This window comes from Liolophura sinensis, chromosome 13, assembly GCF_032854445.1.
Source record: "Liolophura sinensis isolate JHLJ2023 chromosome 13, CUHK_Ljap_v2, whole genome shotgun sequence".
In the NCBI taxonomy this organism is placed as follows: Eukaryota; Metazoa; Mollusca; class Polyplacophora; order Chitonida; family Chitonidae; genus Liolophura; species Liolophura sinensis.
This window is the reverse complement of record NC_088307.1, coordinates 13,405,275-13,423,737: the sequence shown is the minus strand read 5'-3', so window position 1 is coordinate 13,423,737 and position 18,463 is coordinate 13,405,275.

Below are 18,463 nucleotides of genomic sequence, written 5' to 3'. Positions count from 1 at the left end.
TCATACATTTTTTTATCCGTAGAGGAAACCCGAGTGGCTCAGTTGGTTAGCGCGCTAGCGCAGCGTAATGACCCAAAAGTCTATCACTAATGCGGTCGCTGTGAGTTCAAGTCCAGCTCATGCTGGCTCCCTTTCCGGCCGTACGTGGGAAGGCTCTGCCCGGTTTCCACCCACCATAATGCTGGCCGCCGTCGTATAAGTGAAATATTCTTGAGTACGGCGTAAAACACCAAATAAATAAATAAATAAATCCCATTGTTTCCAATCGCACAGAACATGGCCTACAGATATACCTCCTCCTTTCGCAACAACAACGCCAAGGGAAGACGATATGGAAAGCCTTTCGAGGTCTTGTTTTCGGTCGTCAAATAACGCCTCGTAAGCTAAAGATGTCTGCATATGTCAACTGTCTTTTACTGTTTACGACTTCCCGCAAAGAGATAGTACGGTCGTTTCCATTGGTGGGCAAGTGTTATTTGAAATAGCTATGTTTAAAGGTCAGTTTTAAATCAGTTACAGTCACTTCTAATTACTTATACCCCTGCTGTGGTATATGAGGTATACGATATATTGCATATATACTTATTTATTTTATTTATTTATTTATTTGATTGGTGTTTTAGGACGCACTCGAGAATATTTCACTTATAAGGCGGCGGCCACCATTATGGTTGGAGGAAATTGGACAGCGCCCGGGGAAATCCACGACCGTCCACAGGTTGCTGATAGACCTTCCCACGTACGACCTGAGAGGAGGCCAGCATGAGCTGGACTTGAGCTCAAACCGACCCCCCCCCCCCCCCCCACTGATGGGGGCTCCTGGGTCATTGCGCCGCGCTGGGGTGCTAAGCCCCTCGCCCACGGAGGCCCCCTCATATATAGGGATGGCCGCAATTAGGCCTTTGTGCCCATATCGGACATAAAAATCAAATACAACTGTTATACAGTAACATATAAAGTGCACTATTGGTGAGAAATTCTGTCCATGATAATTTTACTCACATTATATAATTTTACAAGTCTGGGCTTGTTTCTACAAACAAAAAGATCAACATATTTTTGAACAATGGAATGCTTTAAGTGATAACAAGAATTCCCTAATCTGTCTGAATTATCGACAGGAGAGTAACAAGATTGCAATTTCAAATCTCTTACTGGGTAATCTGTCTTTGTTCATCTCTGCATGAGATAAACTAGAGTAAATTCTTAATTTCCTTTAATCGTAGTAAATTTTTTATTCCGCCGAGAACCAATCATTATGTTTGAACATTTCAAAAACTCCACTTTGTGTTAGGGACGACTGATTAAAAATTGAAATACGTGTGCTTAGCGATGCGGTATCAAGGCATGATTTAGCGCTAAGTAGCTCTATTTATTTTATTTCATTAGTGTTTTATACCGCCCTGAAGAATATTTTACCGAAACGACGGCGGCCAACACTATGCTTGGTTGAAACTAAATGGCTCTAATTGGTTCAGATTAATAAATGTACATCGAGAATCACAATCAACTTTTGGAAAATATTGGAGATTTTTTTTTGTCGAATTGTTTTATGTATTATAAATGAGACCCGCTTTACCAGTGTTATCGATGCATTCAACAGTTACCATCTTGAATACGACGATAAACATAAAGCGCTGGCACAAATTAAAGACAAAATCGATCCGGTCAGCTTGACCTGGAATGAGATTATCAATATCGTGGTGGAGTGCGCCATGTTACAGTCCCATACCTCTCTGCTCTTCAACATTGTAGAGTTTTCTGTTTAGTGGCCCAGGATTGTAGAGTGGCCCAAAGCCTAGAAAGCTGTTCTAACTGGCTAATCTAGTTGGCTGTTTCAATATGAATATATGTTTTTTTGGCTGTTTACGTTGTACTTTTTTCGCAATCGACGAGGAGTCGTTATATGTGTATGTGTGCGGCAGGGCGAGCCAATGCTGCCACTGAAGTGTCATGCCGAAGACACCAGACATGACATCCAACCCAGTCATGGACACTATACTGACACTGGGCGAATCAGTCCTGCTTCCTCGCGCTAACCTTTCAGTGCTGTGCGCCAAACGAGATAGCAACAAGTATACAGTTTTGAAGTCTGATATGACCCTGGTCTTTTATCCCAGGTATCCCGACTTCGAGATGGACGCTCTAACCCATTAGGCCACCGGCCAGTAAAGGCAGAAAATCAGCTTTCTTCAGTTTCTTCTCATGATAACTGTTGTAACAAAATCAGCGTGCTCACATGATCATATCTCGCCAACTTTAATTTGTTTTTATTCGCAATTCCTTTTTTCTGTACAGCCATTGTTAATTAAGCTACACATCTCAGACGAGGGAGAACTTATATGGTCAATGTGACAGCTATAGAACCTGAAGTATTTGTCACGGATTATATGAACTCCTGGCATTCGATACTCATGAAACAACAGTCGCCTGTCTAAGTGGAAAACTTTTACGCCCTCTGCAGAATATAAACAGTTGCTGACCGATTTGTAAGTACAGGTCTATTACAAGCTAACACACAACAAACTATTATATTTTCATGTTTTGCATTTAATATTTACCAAGTTGTTATTCGTTCACATTAAATCACATAATAAAACATCCAATTCCAGTCAGAATGGCAAGAAAATAAACCTCGCATATACATCTGGTTGGATGCACCATGTTCCACTTGTGTATAGGAGAACACCGACGTTTCGACGTTGGCAGGGTAAGTTGCCCTGTATCTAGATTGAAACCCGTAATCAGCGGGTATTGATTTTTGTGAAGAGCATAGGGTAGGAAACACGCGCGGCGTTCCATGGAAACATAACAACATCGCTTATTATGTACTGGTTCAAAAGGTAAGCCTGTATAGCAGGACACATTGAAAATGTTGTTTCAGATAAAAGAAACTACTCGTTATGTTGTAAACTTCTAATTGAGATAATCGTTTTTCGAACAGAGACAAATCGATGAAGCGCCACTAAATGGTGCTCTATAGAAGAGGACGTCAGTATACAATAAAGTATTTTGTTAGACGGACAAAACGACAGACTGAGCTAAATTATATGACATGCAATTCTCTTCAGAAAGTTAAGCCGGATCATATGGGCTCCACCAGTACAGTATAATACCTGTCTCGTATGGAGGTTGTGCTGCAATCTCCAACATGGGATTCACAAGGGTGTAGCATTTCAATCCATGGCAATACTATACTACTCGTCTTGTCCCTTTTCCCTGTCCAGTATGTTATATTTGTATAGCCCCCCCACCCTCAATCCTTCCCCACCAAAACATCACCATACAGACCACGCGAAACCCGACACTCAATCAATAGCGTGCACTGTCATCGGATCATTAAACCAACATCTTCGCATGCAGCATAGTATTGCAGGCAGCGAAATTTGGCGCGAACGAAACCGTCGGTCGCGCAACGGTTACGTGCGGTTCAATTTGGCTAACCGGAAAATCGGTTAGGCCAACTGTCCAACGAGAACGTCCTTAGAGTCAGTGTGCATTAGGTAACTACAGATAAACTGGACTGAACAGCTTTCATAATCACAACGCGGCCAGTATGCGGTCAGCCACAGCCAGCTGCCTGTGCTGGTCACATGGAAATGTAATCATTCATATATGCTTTACAGGCTTTGAGATAATACTCAAATTATTTATTTTGACTTATCTTTTCACATATAAGCCTGTATAACGGAATTTCACGTAAAAATGTGCCACAGGAGTCAAGTACCAACCAGGCAACACACAACGCTGAAACACCGTGTGAGTGTAAAATTTCTCTTTCTTTTGTTCACCAACCTTACGGTATGAGCTGCTAGATATAGAAAAGAAAAACAAACATAACATTGAGCTGAATACTTTTATTAATGATCCAGAATGATGCCTGAAACATAAACCACGTAAACAATTAGCGTAACCGATCGGGTTGATAAACATACGTGGCGTAACCGAATGATCGGTTAGGCGAGGCGGAAAAGACGTAACCGATTTCTGGGTTTCGCCGGCAGGCCAAATTTCGCTGCCTGGTATTGTGAAAAACGATTATGATCAGATCACTTTATAATGCTCCTTTAAAAGGCAACTTCATAAAAATCAGACAATATATAGTCATTAGACTAACACTTTTAGATATACATCAGCTTCGCGGCTCGGCTTGTTTATCACATTTTATCTCTGGAAAGCTATTTACGTATTTTGGTTGAGGTTTCTGGGTGTGTACAACAATCTTCCGTTTATACGATAGTGGTTATGTCTACACAGGAGAGGGAATATGGAATACAGAGAGCAGAAACTCCCGCTCTATATCAGAAAGCTGACAACCCTCCTGACTTAAAACCACAGCTGAATCAAAGGAAGTCGGATTTGAGCACGCGAAAGTGAAGCTTACGCTCTTTCAAAATGGCATAATACTGTATATATGGACCATTACGTGCATATCACGAGGCATCTATTCATCGCGTTTTTCGCTCAAAACAGTTTACAGATAATTTTCGCCATGGTATATTCCCAACAATGTCAGTATCAGTGAGATTCATGAAAAATGTAGATTGAAATATAATTTTTTGCATGACCCAAAAACGCGCTTTTCCATTAACTTTCCAGGTGAGAATGGATGGTCTCAGGTGAAAAGCTATAAACCAATGTGTAATTTCATGTATGTTTTTTATTATACGAAGGTTTGGAGAAACTATTGTCATGCAAGAGCCCTTGTTTATACAGAGTATATGACATCACGCATCTCCGACCTCACTGGTCAAGAACCTGTCACTTTCTGTAAGAATCAGCGATTGCATATATCTTAACGTCTTACACAACACTAATTGTACAATTGTTTAATCAGCATTTGATACATGCAGATACCTTACTAATTTCGTTGCAAGTTTATACCGATTATTAAACAGGAAACATAATCTGAAGATTATCTGAAATAACATATGCCTTACTTAACACAGACCTACTCGTTGCATAACAAAATAATACAACAGATTTTTATTACGTCGCAGATGATAGATATCATATATGATATTATATCTGCATTGTACATATACATCGTCTTTGTGTGTATAGTGTCATATATATATTATGTCTTACGTGTATCACGGATGTGTTACGCAATGATACACAGTACATTACATCACGGATGTGTTACGCAATGATACACTGTACATTACATCACAGGTGTGTTACTCAGAGATACACTGTACATTACATCACAGGTGTGTTACACACAGATACACAGTACATTGCATCACAGATGTGTTACACACAGATACACTGTTCATTACATCACAGGTGTGTTACACACAGATACACTGTACATCGCATCACGGATGTGTTACACACAGAGACATTGTACATCGCATTACAGATGTGTTACACACAGATACACTGTACATTACATCACGGATGTGTTACACACAGATACACGGTACATTACATCACGGATGTGTTACACACAGATACACTGTACATCACATCACAGATGTGTTACACACAGATACACTGTACATTACATCACAGATGTGTTACAGATACACTGTACATTACATCACAGATGTGTTACACACAGATACACTGTACATTACATCACAGATGTGTTACACACATATACACTGTACATTACATCACAGATGTGTTACACACATATACACTGTACATTACATCACAGATGTGTTACACACAGATACAATGTACATTACATCACAGATGTGTTACACACAGATACACTGTACATTACATCACAGATGTGTTACACACAGATACACTGTACATTACATCACAGATGTGTTACACACAGATACACTGTTCATCACATCACATGTGTTACACACAGATACACTATACATTACATCACAGATGTGTTACACACAAATACACTGTACATTACATCACAGATGTGTTACAGATACACTGTACATTACATCACAGATGTGTTACACACAGATACACTGTACATTACATCACAGATGTGTTACACACAGATACACTGTTCATCACATCACAGATGTTACACACAGATACACTATACATTACATCACAGATGTGTTACACACAAATACACTGTTCATCACATCACAGATGTGTTACACACAGATACACTGTTCATCACATCACAGATGTGTTACACACAGATACACTATACATTACATCACAGATGTGTTACACACAGATACACTGTACATCACATCACAGATGTGTTACACACAGATACACTGTACATCACATCACAGGTGTGTTACACACAGATACACTGTACATTACATTACAGATGTGTTACACACAGATACACTGTACATGACATCACAGACATTACATAACAAATGTGTCACGGGCATATATTGCAACACAGAGGCCTTAACATATAGATTGAAGCTTAAATCACAAATGTATCACACAGATACATTACATCAGAGACGTACACATACAGATACATTACATCACAGACGTACACATTCAGATACATTACATCACAGATTACATCAGTATTTATCAATGTGAAGGAGAATTGTAGAGGCATCTGATAGTTTTCAGAAAGGTAAGATCGACTCACCACAAGTAAAGGCTGTTTATATTATTACAGGTAAATGCAGCCTTAAGTCTGTGCTCTTCATTGTTTCTTTTTTACAATATGCCTATATACATCGATAATACTGGCAAGCTGAAGATTTGAACTTACCATATTTCTTGTACTCAGCGTTAATATCTCCAACCTTCGACATCAGGCATGGGCGATTTAACAGTGAAATGTACTGTATAGAGCACAGGTGAATCTGTGATTTGACGTGGTTACAACCCCCAACTGCGCGTGTAAAATCATACGCAGCGCGCGTTTTTGTCTTCTCTCTTCTCAGCAGTAATCACATTTTCTTGTTCATGAAATAATCTGCAGCAAAATGCGGACACAGAAACAAGATAACGTGACTTCACGCAGTAAGACAATAGAGTCAGAGATTGAACAACGTCACAGGTTCTCCGGCACGCGCGCTGTTTATACCTTAGTTTCCGTATGGAATAAGTTATAATGGTGGGGCTCGCGAGTGGGGTTGTCGAAAGAATTGATGGAGCCTGCAAAACAACACACAAGCAATCACGAAATATAAACCGAAGCCATGAAAGAAGGATGAAAGGATCCGGAGGGACGATGCAGTGATTTATGAGCTTTGAAATATAGAACAGGATCAGCTGTTTTTAAACGACTAAAATTATAGTGTGGTAAAATCTCTTACTATGCCCAGCACAGTCTAAGCTGCTCTTAGTAATTATACGGTTACTATACACCTACATCGATTGATCGTGCTGTTACCACTCGGGTACCGGCGCTGCGATAGGGACACAGTCGTGTTTCCTTCATATCTCATACAATGGCTCGTTTAATTGTGTAATTGCTCGCCTCGGGTTTAACATGGTCGCTATGAATTCGTACTATTTCGGTCATTTCACGTTTGGTTATAGGGTCAAATGCCGACATATTTGCATTGCTGCCTCACTGGATTTGTGAACCTTGCGCCTAGCGTCTGATGAGATGGATATCGCGATGGTTTGGTTGTCATCTTGAAGATTTCTTTCCAGACATTTATAAAAACCGTGTCTGATCATGCTTTTAAACAAGAAAAAAATCTCTCCCCCCCAACACCCCCCTCCAAAAAAACAGACAGGGGTCATTTTATTGGACAAACAATCTAGTAGACGAAAAAAAGCAATGGGCTATGTTAATTAGCCAGACATGTCAGATTTGTGTGATCTTTCAGCCGATAGGTATAGTAGACGGAAGAAAGAAATAGGCTATGTTACGATTTGATATGTCAGATTTGTGTGATCTTTCAGCCGAGAGATAGTAGACGAAACAACGCAATAGGCTATCTTAATTAACCAGATATGTCAGATTTGTGTGATCCTTCAGCCGAGAGGTAGTAGACGGAAAAAAGCAATAGGTTATGTAAATAAGCCAGCTATGTCAGATTTGTGTGATCTTTCAGCCGAGATGTAGTAGATGGAAAAAAAGCAATAGGTTATGTAAATAAGCCAGCTATGTCAGATTTGTGTGATCTTTCAGCCGAGAGGTATAGTAGACGAAAAAAAGCAATAGGCTATCTTAATTAACCAGACATGTCAGATTTGTGTGACCCTTCAGCCGAGAGGCAGTAGACGGAAGAAAGCAATAGGCTATGTAAATAAGTCAGACATGTCAGATTTGTGTGATCTTTCAGCCGAGATGTAGTAGACGGAAGAAAGCAATAGGTTATGTAAATAAGCCAGACATGTCAGATTTGTGTGATCTTTCAACCGAGATGTAGTAGACGGAAAAAAGCAATAGGTTATGTAAATAAGTCAGACATGTCAGATTTGTGTGATCTTTCAGCCGAGAGGCAGTAGACTGAAGAAAGCAATAGGCTATGTTATGATTTGATATGTCAGATTGTGTGATCTTTCAGCCGAAAGGTACAGTAGACAAAAAAAGCAATAGGTTATGTTAATTAGCCAGTTATGTCAGATTTGTGTGATCTTTCAGCCGAGAGGTATAGTAGACAAAAAAGCAATAGGCTATGGTAATTAGTCATACATGTCAGATTGTGTGATCTTTAAGCCGAGAGGTATAGTAGACGAAAAAAAGTAATAGACCATGTTAATTAGCCAGCTATGTCAGATTGTGTGGTCTTTCAGCCAAGAGGTAGTAGACGAAAAAAATTCAATATGTTATGTTAATTAGCCAGATATGTCAGATTGTGTGATCTTTCAACCGAGGAACAGTAGACGGAAAGCTACACGTACATGCATGCACACCTTTGCATGTGGAGAGTAGCAGAAAAGCGAATCACGTACATATTGATTTGTTTCATTCGTGTTTTACGCTGTGTACTCAAGAATGTTTCACTTATACGACGGCAGCCAGCATGATGAAAACTCGGTGGAAACAAATAACATTTGTATATACCAGTATCAACCTTATCATTTTTCATCTTAGAAAAGTCGAACTTAAGTTTCAACTTATCAATTTTACCAACTTTTTTTTTTAGAATTTTTAATACAACTTTCAGTACAAACCCCTATTGACCTTCCAGAAAGGTATATATTAAATTCAGAAATTAGGGCAGATTCATATGTCATATTTAAAATCAGCACCTAACACTACATATGATTACAGCTTCTAAATTTGCATATAGGTCCAAGGAAAGACCAAATAAGGATATTTCGTTATAAAATACTAAAAAGATGGAAAGTGACATTTTAAAAGTGAAAGTGACAAAAATTTCGGATGAGATGTATTGCATTTATTATTAACCATGCGTCATTAGCATGTTTGTAGGCTTACGTTTATACGTTGTGTTGAGTATAAATAAATAAATAAATAAATAAATAAATAAATTTATTTGTCTTTGTCATACACAGTGCATGTACGTTCAGAAAACACTAATGGGGATAGGTGGTAACACAACCTTTCAAATATCGCATCCCATACAGTGGCTAATATTATGTACGTCATCTGAGATTTTACACAGACACTTAAATTATTATGAGCTCTAATTACAGTGATTTAAACCAGGCTGAGTTCAGGTTTGAAAGAAGTAAGCTACCGGAAGTTCTAACAATAGTCAGTTAAAGCATTCGCGCTTTGAGCATGTAAGAACAATTATGAGCCAAATTCCGATTGTTTTAAATCCAGACAAACCAAGTAGAGTGAAAGTAAAGGTGAAGTAAACAACTACGCATGACCACCACATAGACCTATAACTATGTACAGAGTTAAAACTTCGCAGATTTACTCGTTGGTGTTAAGTTTATGTCTTCAATACCGGCAGGCGCTTTGTACACTGTCAGTACAATACGAGTCTTACAATAAAGAGGAGTGACGACAGAGTGATTGCTGACAAGTGCTACGTGCATTTGGAGCTCGCTAATGGCGTACCTCAGTAACCACGTCCCCACGGAGGGTCAGACTCAAACACAAGGGCCCATCCGGTCTACTTGTATGCTCGGCACTGGGAGAGACTCCCTTCTGTGCGGACTTTTAACTTGTTTAATTTGCGGACTGTTTTGATTGATTTATTTATTTATTTGACGCCGTACTCAAAAATATTTCACTTATACGACGGCGGCCAGCATTATAATGGGGGAAACCGGGCAAAGCCCGGGGGAAACCCACGACCATCCGCAGGTTTCTGCAGACCTTCCCACGTACGACCAGAGAGGAAGCTAGCACGAGCTGGGCTTCACACAGCGACCGCATTGGTGAGAGACTCCTGGGTCATTACACTTCGCTAGCGCGCTAACCAACTGAGCCACAGAGGCCCCCCTAACTGTTTTGGACAACAGTCATGTTTCAGATTTGTTTTAGCAATGATGACATTTTTCACATTTGTTTTTGCATAGAAAACAATCTACAAATTGCTGAACAGCCAACAGCTGCTATGACAGGCATTCACATGCCTACATGTATCTTGTAATCTTGACTGTAGCACAGAGCATTATTTTAACATGCCATCAGAAGACCTTGAATATTTGTGTTCATAAATTTATCAGCAATATATATTGACGTCCTTCTCACCAGCAGTATAAATTCTGTACTTAAAAGTCAACGAGTGTGAAATTTTCTGTCTATATACGAAATTAAAACATTCTATATGCGCAGAGATTTTCTCCATTTTAAGTCGTGAACGATTCATGAATGTTGGGCTCACATCATGTATTGATTTTATACACCGTTCTGTATTAAGGTAGTTACATTTACCTGTCTCGTTTTGTTAAGTATAAGTAATAGCATTCAACCTGAAAATAAATGTAGTGAATACAAACTTGGGGTCATTGAAATCCTTTTTTTCTGCCTGGCGCGGCTTTAAAATTGCTTTAGATGAGCGAAAAGACCTGGTTAGGTAAGGCCCCAGTGCAAGGAAATGTGCACCTCAAGAAACGAAACAGATTATGTCTTTGACTGATAACAGTTTTTCAGTTAGACATTTTTATCCCTTTGAATATTTCACTTATGCAGTGGGAGGTAGCATTAGTTTGTGGGAAAAACGGACAGAGCCTACGACCAACTAGGATTCCAACTCTCTCTGACAGAGCAACGTGTTCCTCAAAGAAATTTCGCCGAAATCTGAGGGACGCCTTCTCACCTTGAACAGAAATACTTATTTTAAACTTGTGAAAAGATGACAGAGCATTTCACATAATAAAGTTGAACCTTTTATGGGCTCGTCGACTAAAATCTGTATTTTTAAAAAAGATCAAGATTTGAGTTTACAGACTTCTGCTGGGAATATGAAATTTGCACTTTCATATCGTATGTCTCTAGGTCCAATTCTCCGAAATAACACTGCAGGCCATTTACGCCTTTATATACTTTATGTGCATGAGAATACCTCTCCCTTTGACTGGCAGACTAACACTAACTTCTCGCCATTTATATTTATTTGCACGGCGCAATGACCCTGGAGCTATGGTCACTGTGAGTTCAATTCCAACTACTGTAGTTTTCCTCTCCGGCAGTATGTGGAAAGGTCTTTCAGCGACTTGCGATTTCCTCCCACCATCATGCTCTCCACCGTCGTATAAGTGAAACATTCTTGAGTACGGCATAAAACACCAATCAAATGAATACATAAACAGTTTAGATTTTTCGTTCGAAAATGACTTTCTCTGCTCCAGGTGCTGAAACACATTGGTGAGATGTTGATGATGATGCTGGTGGTTGTGGTGATGATGGTGGTGCTGGTGGTAAGAATGATGGTGATGATGATGGTTATGATCGTGATGTGATGGTGGTGATGATGACGCTGATGATGGTGATGCTTCGGATAATGATGGTTGTGATGATGATGGTTGTGATGACGGTGTTGGTGAAAAGGGCAATGATGATGGTGATGAGGTGATGATTATTGTAATGGTGGTGTGATGATGGTGGTGAAGGCTATGATGATGATGGTGATGAGTGAGTGAATGCTTGGGGTTTAACGTCGTACTCAACAATTTTTCAGTCATGTGACGACGAAGGAATCATTAGGGTGCATGTACGTGTAATGTGCCTCCTTGTTGCAGGAAGGATTTCCACCGCTCTTTTATTTAGTGCTGCTTCACTGAGACGACTTACCGAAGGCAAGTAAGCTGCCCCACCCGAGCCATTATACTGATACGGGTCAACCAGTCGTTGCACTATCCCCTTCATGCTGAACGCCAAGCGAGGAAGTTACAACTTCCTCTTTTAAAGTCTTAGGTGTGACTCGATCAAGGATTGATCTTGGATCTGCCGGTCCCGAGGCGGACGCTCTACCAACTGTGCTATCCGGGCCGGTCATGATGGTGATGATGATAAGAATATAATGGTGATGGCGAAGATTATGGTAATGCAATGGTGGTGATGGTGATGGCAATGATAAAATGATGCATGATGATGTGGTGTGGTGATGATGGGGGTGATGGTGATCATTATGGTGGTGATGGTGATGATATTGGTGAAGGTTATGATGATGATGGTGATGATGATAAGAATATAATAGTGATGTGTGGTGATTGTGATGTCGATGATGGTGGTGATGGTGATGATAAAGTTATGACGTGGTGACGTGGTGTGGTGATGATGGTTGTGATGGTGATAACTATGGTGGTGATGGTGATGATGATGGCGAAGATACCGATGAGTTTCCACGGAACATGCAAAGTTTACAAAATATTATGCCCCAACCTTACCCTTTGTCAGCAGGGAATGTTTCGACGGGTTCGTGTAAAAGGTTAAATCCAGAGAGAGACTTTGTTAATGAGATGTCCGAGTGGAAAGTAAACAGCCTCCAATCCGAAATTCGGCCAAGGGATTTAAATTATCATCTCTAACAAAAGATGGGTATCAGATACGTATAGGTTATCCAACGGGCGACCTTGTGTTATACGATGGATATCACTCGAGTTTATTAGCTTTCCAAATTGAGAGCAGATTATTAGTCCACGCTCTTCACTTAATATTATATAGCCCTAATGTGCTTCAACTTTTACGCTGGGGAAAGTCTTTTGAACACCGCATATGCTATCTTTTAAAGAGAAGGTTTCCAAAAATATGTGACTGTATTTCAAAACAAACTTTTGCAATACCGTAAAATACCTTAATTAGTCCAACAACTTCGCATTAGAATTCAAACGTTTCATTTTCATCAATTATCAAAAGTATTAACTAAGAAAATAAATGAGAGGTAGTTTTGAATATTGTTTGTGATGGTCTTTGCATCGATGCTTTCTTATGTTTTGAGTGTTATTAGATCAATTTAAACCTCTTTTTACCTTGCCATTGTGTTTTTGAGCCTCGTTCAATCCATTTTCGCAATATGCGTGTTTGGTGTCTTCGGCGCGGTACGTGACGGCAAAACTTTGGCGGCATGTAATGGCCCTGTCACTAAGACATGGTATATTTACACATATCTAATGTCTCTTCGTCGTCACCTGAATGAAAAGTTTGTTCAGTACTACTTTAGCACTCATGCTACTTTAGCTACGCACGCATCCATCCATCCATCCATCCACCCAGCCATCCATACATACATAACTGACGGCCGTCATATAAGTGAAAATTCCCTCCGTATGGCGTTAAGCAACAAACAAAGAGATAAACAAAGGAAATGTATAAACCAAAAAGGTAGCCAACATACGAATAAGTTACACATCACGAGACCTGAGAACTCCTGCAGTTCCTGTAATAGAAATGCTATTTCAAACGGTGGGGTAATGGACAATATATGTGAAGGGTAAACGGTCCATCCCGTTATCGTTATAGGCCTCAGCTCAAGGTAGGCTGTATATCACAAGATAGGTACATCCATCAAATTTTCAACAGAAAAGGAAAACAATTGATTTCACATTATTTGAAATATAAAAGGCAATAAGGAATAGTTTGACAAGCTCCATAATAACGGTGACAAAGCTTTACAAATGCGATATGATCTCCCTCCTCGCCACTGTCATTGTTCCTATGCGATATCAAGATGTCCCCCCTCCTCGCCACTGTCATTGTTCCTATGCGATATCAAGATTTCACCCTCCTCGCCACTGTCATTGTTCCTATGCGATATCAAGATTTCACCCTCCTCGCCACTGTCAATGTTCCTATGCGATATGAAGATGTCCCCCCTCCTCGCCACTGTCATTGTTCCCATGCGATATGAAGATGTTCCCTTCCTCACCACTGTCATTGATCCCATGCGATATGAAGATTTCACCCTCCTCGCCACTGTCAATGTTCCCATGCGATATGAAGATTTCACCCTCCCCTCCACTGTTAATTTTTTCATGAAATCAGTAGAAGGGTTGAGACTATACTAAATTTTAAGTCAGATGTGGAGAGTTTGCCAGCAGTGTTGTGATGTAGCTAGCCATTTGAAGAAAGAAAAAGACTGCGTCCAAGAAGATTTCACTGACAAGTCTAAACACGCCTGTCCTGAATTTGTGGCATTTGGGAAAATAGAACATTTAAGAATACATTTCTGTTTTATGGATGATCATATATTTCGTTCCTTTAATAAAAAAACTCATTATAAATGTTGTAATGATGCCTTTTAACATTTGTTGCAACGTTGTTCTCTAAGCGCCCTGAAGCTTTTCATTGGACATAAGAGATATTGCTTTCCTATAGCAGCATGAAAAACGAGGGAATGAAGAGTCATTAGCGATACCGAAGAGAGAAATATTTACGTTCAACGCACTGATGGCTTTATTTATTTATTTTATTGATGTTTTACGCCGTACTCAAGAATATTTCACTTTTACTACGTTGGCCTGCATTATGGTGGGAGGAAACCGGGGACATGCGCACGACCATCTGCAGGTTGCTGACAGACCTTCCCGCGAGGAAGTCATCATTCTGATGAAACTTAATAGATGTGGGAATGGCAATTTAAGTATCCTAATATTAATCAGTGCTATTCAACATTTGAAAAAGTGCTGATTTTTTTTGAAATAAAACTTAATAATATTGTTCTTGGAACCAAGTGACTTTATTTTTCAGTGGACGTAAATGACACCAAATATTCAGCGCAAAAGTTTTGATTGCTTGGCTGCGTGAGAATGAATACATAAATTTAATCAGATGACATTATCCTGTAAACAGTGGGTTATCTTTATTTGTGATTTTAATTTTTACAGCCACCGATACTTAGCGTTACTTAGCCCAAAGTTTTAATAGCATAAAACTCATGATGCTATGAACTTTCATAATGACCACTAATGTAGTCATATGACAGAATTGTTCAGTATGGCGTAAAACCCCCAAGCTCACATACGCACACAAACATACACATACATAAATGAACAGAAAGGGAATCGTATAAAAGAAACTCCTAACACAACAAAAGAAGCCGCCTTGATATACTTCGGTATTCGAAACCGCTCGCATCCGGGAACTTTACTCACATGAGGAGGTGGTAAGCAGACAACAAGGTGAAAGATAAAATGGGAAGGTATAAAGAAATGAAGAAACTGGCAGAAGATATTCTGAGATCTATATATGACTGATAATAACCGAAAATTTAGACAACAGAAAAATCTGCACAGCATTTGTGAACTGTGAACGTCCACAAAGCCTGTATAGTTTTGGACCTATTATGACAGTAAAGAAAACTTCTGGATTAACTTCCGTTGAATTTAGACAATATTTTCGATTCAGTGTTTACGTGGGTAAAACCGTGTACGTTCGAGGAAAATGGCAAATTCTTGGATAGTGGCCGCGTTTCATAGGAATAAACGTGCTATGGATAGTGCGATGTCCACGATAATACAATACGCTTAATTCTGTTTTTCATTTCGTGAAGCTTACAATACCTAAAGCCTGAATTTCGCATGTAAAATAATGTTAGATTGCAAGCAGTGTGCAAAGGAAACATATAAAAACTTCTTCAAAAAGTTGCCTGGCTTTAATGCGAACTGAACACACGTGCCACGTCTTCTGTTGCACAGTCTTGGGTGCGGTGTAAAACGCCAGTGAAATAAATAATGTAAATCTTCTGTGTAGGGGCAATCGGCCACAACCATACGTTCAAACTCCTGCGTGCGTTGTCGACAATCTCAGGCGATATTGTGGTGCCATTTCTGACTGAGCCTTTTCCCTGCGGTATCATGAAAATGTTCGCCTGACATTTGATTTCTAATCATTCTCCGCGTCATTGTTACACTATATTATGCTTTATTTTATTTATATTCGGTTAGCCATCTCTCCTTCTAGACGCTGAATTCTCACAACGTGCCACCGTCTTGGGACGAAACACTTCCTTGTTTGGATGTGGTTTATGTGACAATCTATACTAAACTTCATCGGATACTGACATGTTGTCGAATGTGAAATCAGCATAACTTGTTACTTAAAATACGACATTACACAAATGGAAATGCCAAAGGGCAACAAAATTCCCTTTGCTAATGAATCAGAAGCCGAAAGCAGGAGCCAATGAGTGATCAGCACCTTTACCCTAGTTGACCAAACACTCTAATAACGCTGGAAATTTGTATTTATAAATTTGTATTGCCTACATTGCCTAAAAACAGAAAACATATTAGCTATATGTATAAGCATCTCACGAAAGGTTAATAGATGAGGTAATATGGTTGATTTAAGGCAGGACATCGACTGAGACATGACCTCTGCATGAATCTGAGACTGTGGTTGTGTGGCATGGTCACTCATATATGCAACTCTCGTATAATTGTGAGACTTTTTCGCATATACATGTACATACTGCTCTCTAATGGTTGTGAGACACGGTTGCCCATACATACTGCTCTCAAAATGATTGTGCTACACGGTTGCCCATGGTTGTGAGAAATTGGTCGCTCATTCATGCAGCTCTCTACTGGATGTGAGACACGGTCGCCCTTATATACTGCTCTCTGTTGGTTGCTAGACACGGTCGTCAGTACATATTGCTCTCGTGGGGCTGTGAGACATGGCCGCCTTTATATACAGGTCTTGTACTAAGACATGGCTTCCTATACAAACGGCCGTCGTACAAGTATTGTAGAGAGAGGTTTTCTACTATCCATACGGCTGTTATCTGATTGAGAAATGGGTACCTAATGTCCATACGGCTGTTATCTGATTGAGAAATGGTTACCTTATGTACATACAGCTGTTATCTGATTGAGAAATGGGTATCTAATGTCCATACGGTTGTTATCTGATTGAAAAAATGGTTGCCTAATGTACATACGGCTGTTATCTGATTGAAAAATGGTTACCTAATGTACATACGGCTGTTATCTGATTGAGAAATGGTTACATAATGTCCATACGGCTGTTGTCTGATTGAGAAATGGTAACATAATGTCCATATGGCTGTTATCTGATTGAGAAATGGTTACATAATGTACATACAGCTGTTACATAATGTCCATACGGCTGTTATCTGATTGAGAAATGGGTACCTAATGTACATACGGCTGTTATCTGATTGAGAAATGGGTACCTAATGTCCATACGGCTGTTAAATGATTGAGAAATGGTTACCTAATGTCCATACGGCTGTTATTTGATTGAGAAATGGGTACCTAATGTCCATACGGCTGTTATCTGATTGAGAAATGGGTACGTAATGTCCATATGGCTGTTATCTGATTGAAAAATGGGTACCTAATGTCCATACGGCTGTTATTTAATTGAGAAATGGGTACCTAATGTCCATACGGTTGTTATCGGATTGAGAAATGGTTACCTAATGTCCATACGGCTGTTATCTGATTGAGAAATGGTTACCTAATGTACATACGGCTGTTATCTGATTGAGAAATGTTACCTAATGTCCATACGGCTGTTATCTGATTGAGAAATGGGTACCTAATGTCCATACGGCTGTTATCTGATTGAGAAATGGGTACCTAATGTACATACGGCTGTTATCTGATTGAAAAATGGTTACCTAATGTTCATACGGCTGTTATCTGATTGAGAAATGCTTACCTAATGTCCATACGGCTGTTATTTGATTGAGAAATGTTACCTAGTGTCCATACGGCTGTTATCTGATTGAGAAATGGGTACCTAATGTTCATACGGCTGTTATCTGATTGAGAAATGGTTACCTAATGTCCATACGGCTGTTATCTGATTGAGAAATGGTTACCTAATGTCCATACGCCTGTTATCTGATTGAGAAATGGGTACCTAATGTCCATACGGCTGTTATCTGATTGAGAAATGGTTACCTAATGTCCATACGGCTGTTATCTGATTGAGAAATGGGTACCTAATGTCCATACGACTGTTATCTGATTGAGAAATGGGTACCTAATGTCCATACGGCTGTTATCTGATTGAGAAATGGTTACCTAATGTCCATACGGCTGTTATCTGATTGAGAAATGGTTGCCTAATGTCCATACGGCTGTTATCTGATTGAGAGCGACTATATTAATGGTATTATATAAGCGCCTATTATATATGTTTTTCTTAAATTTATGATTTTCTTCTTTTTTTCAACCATAAATTATATTTGCTCGGATAGTG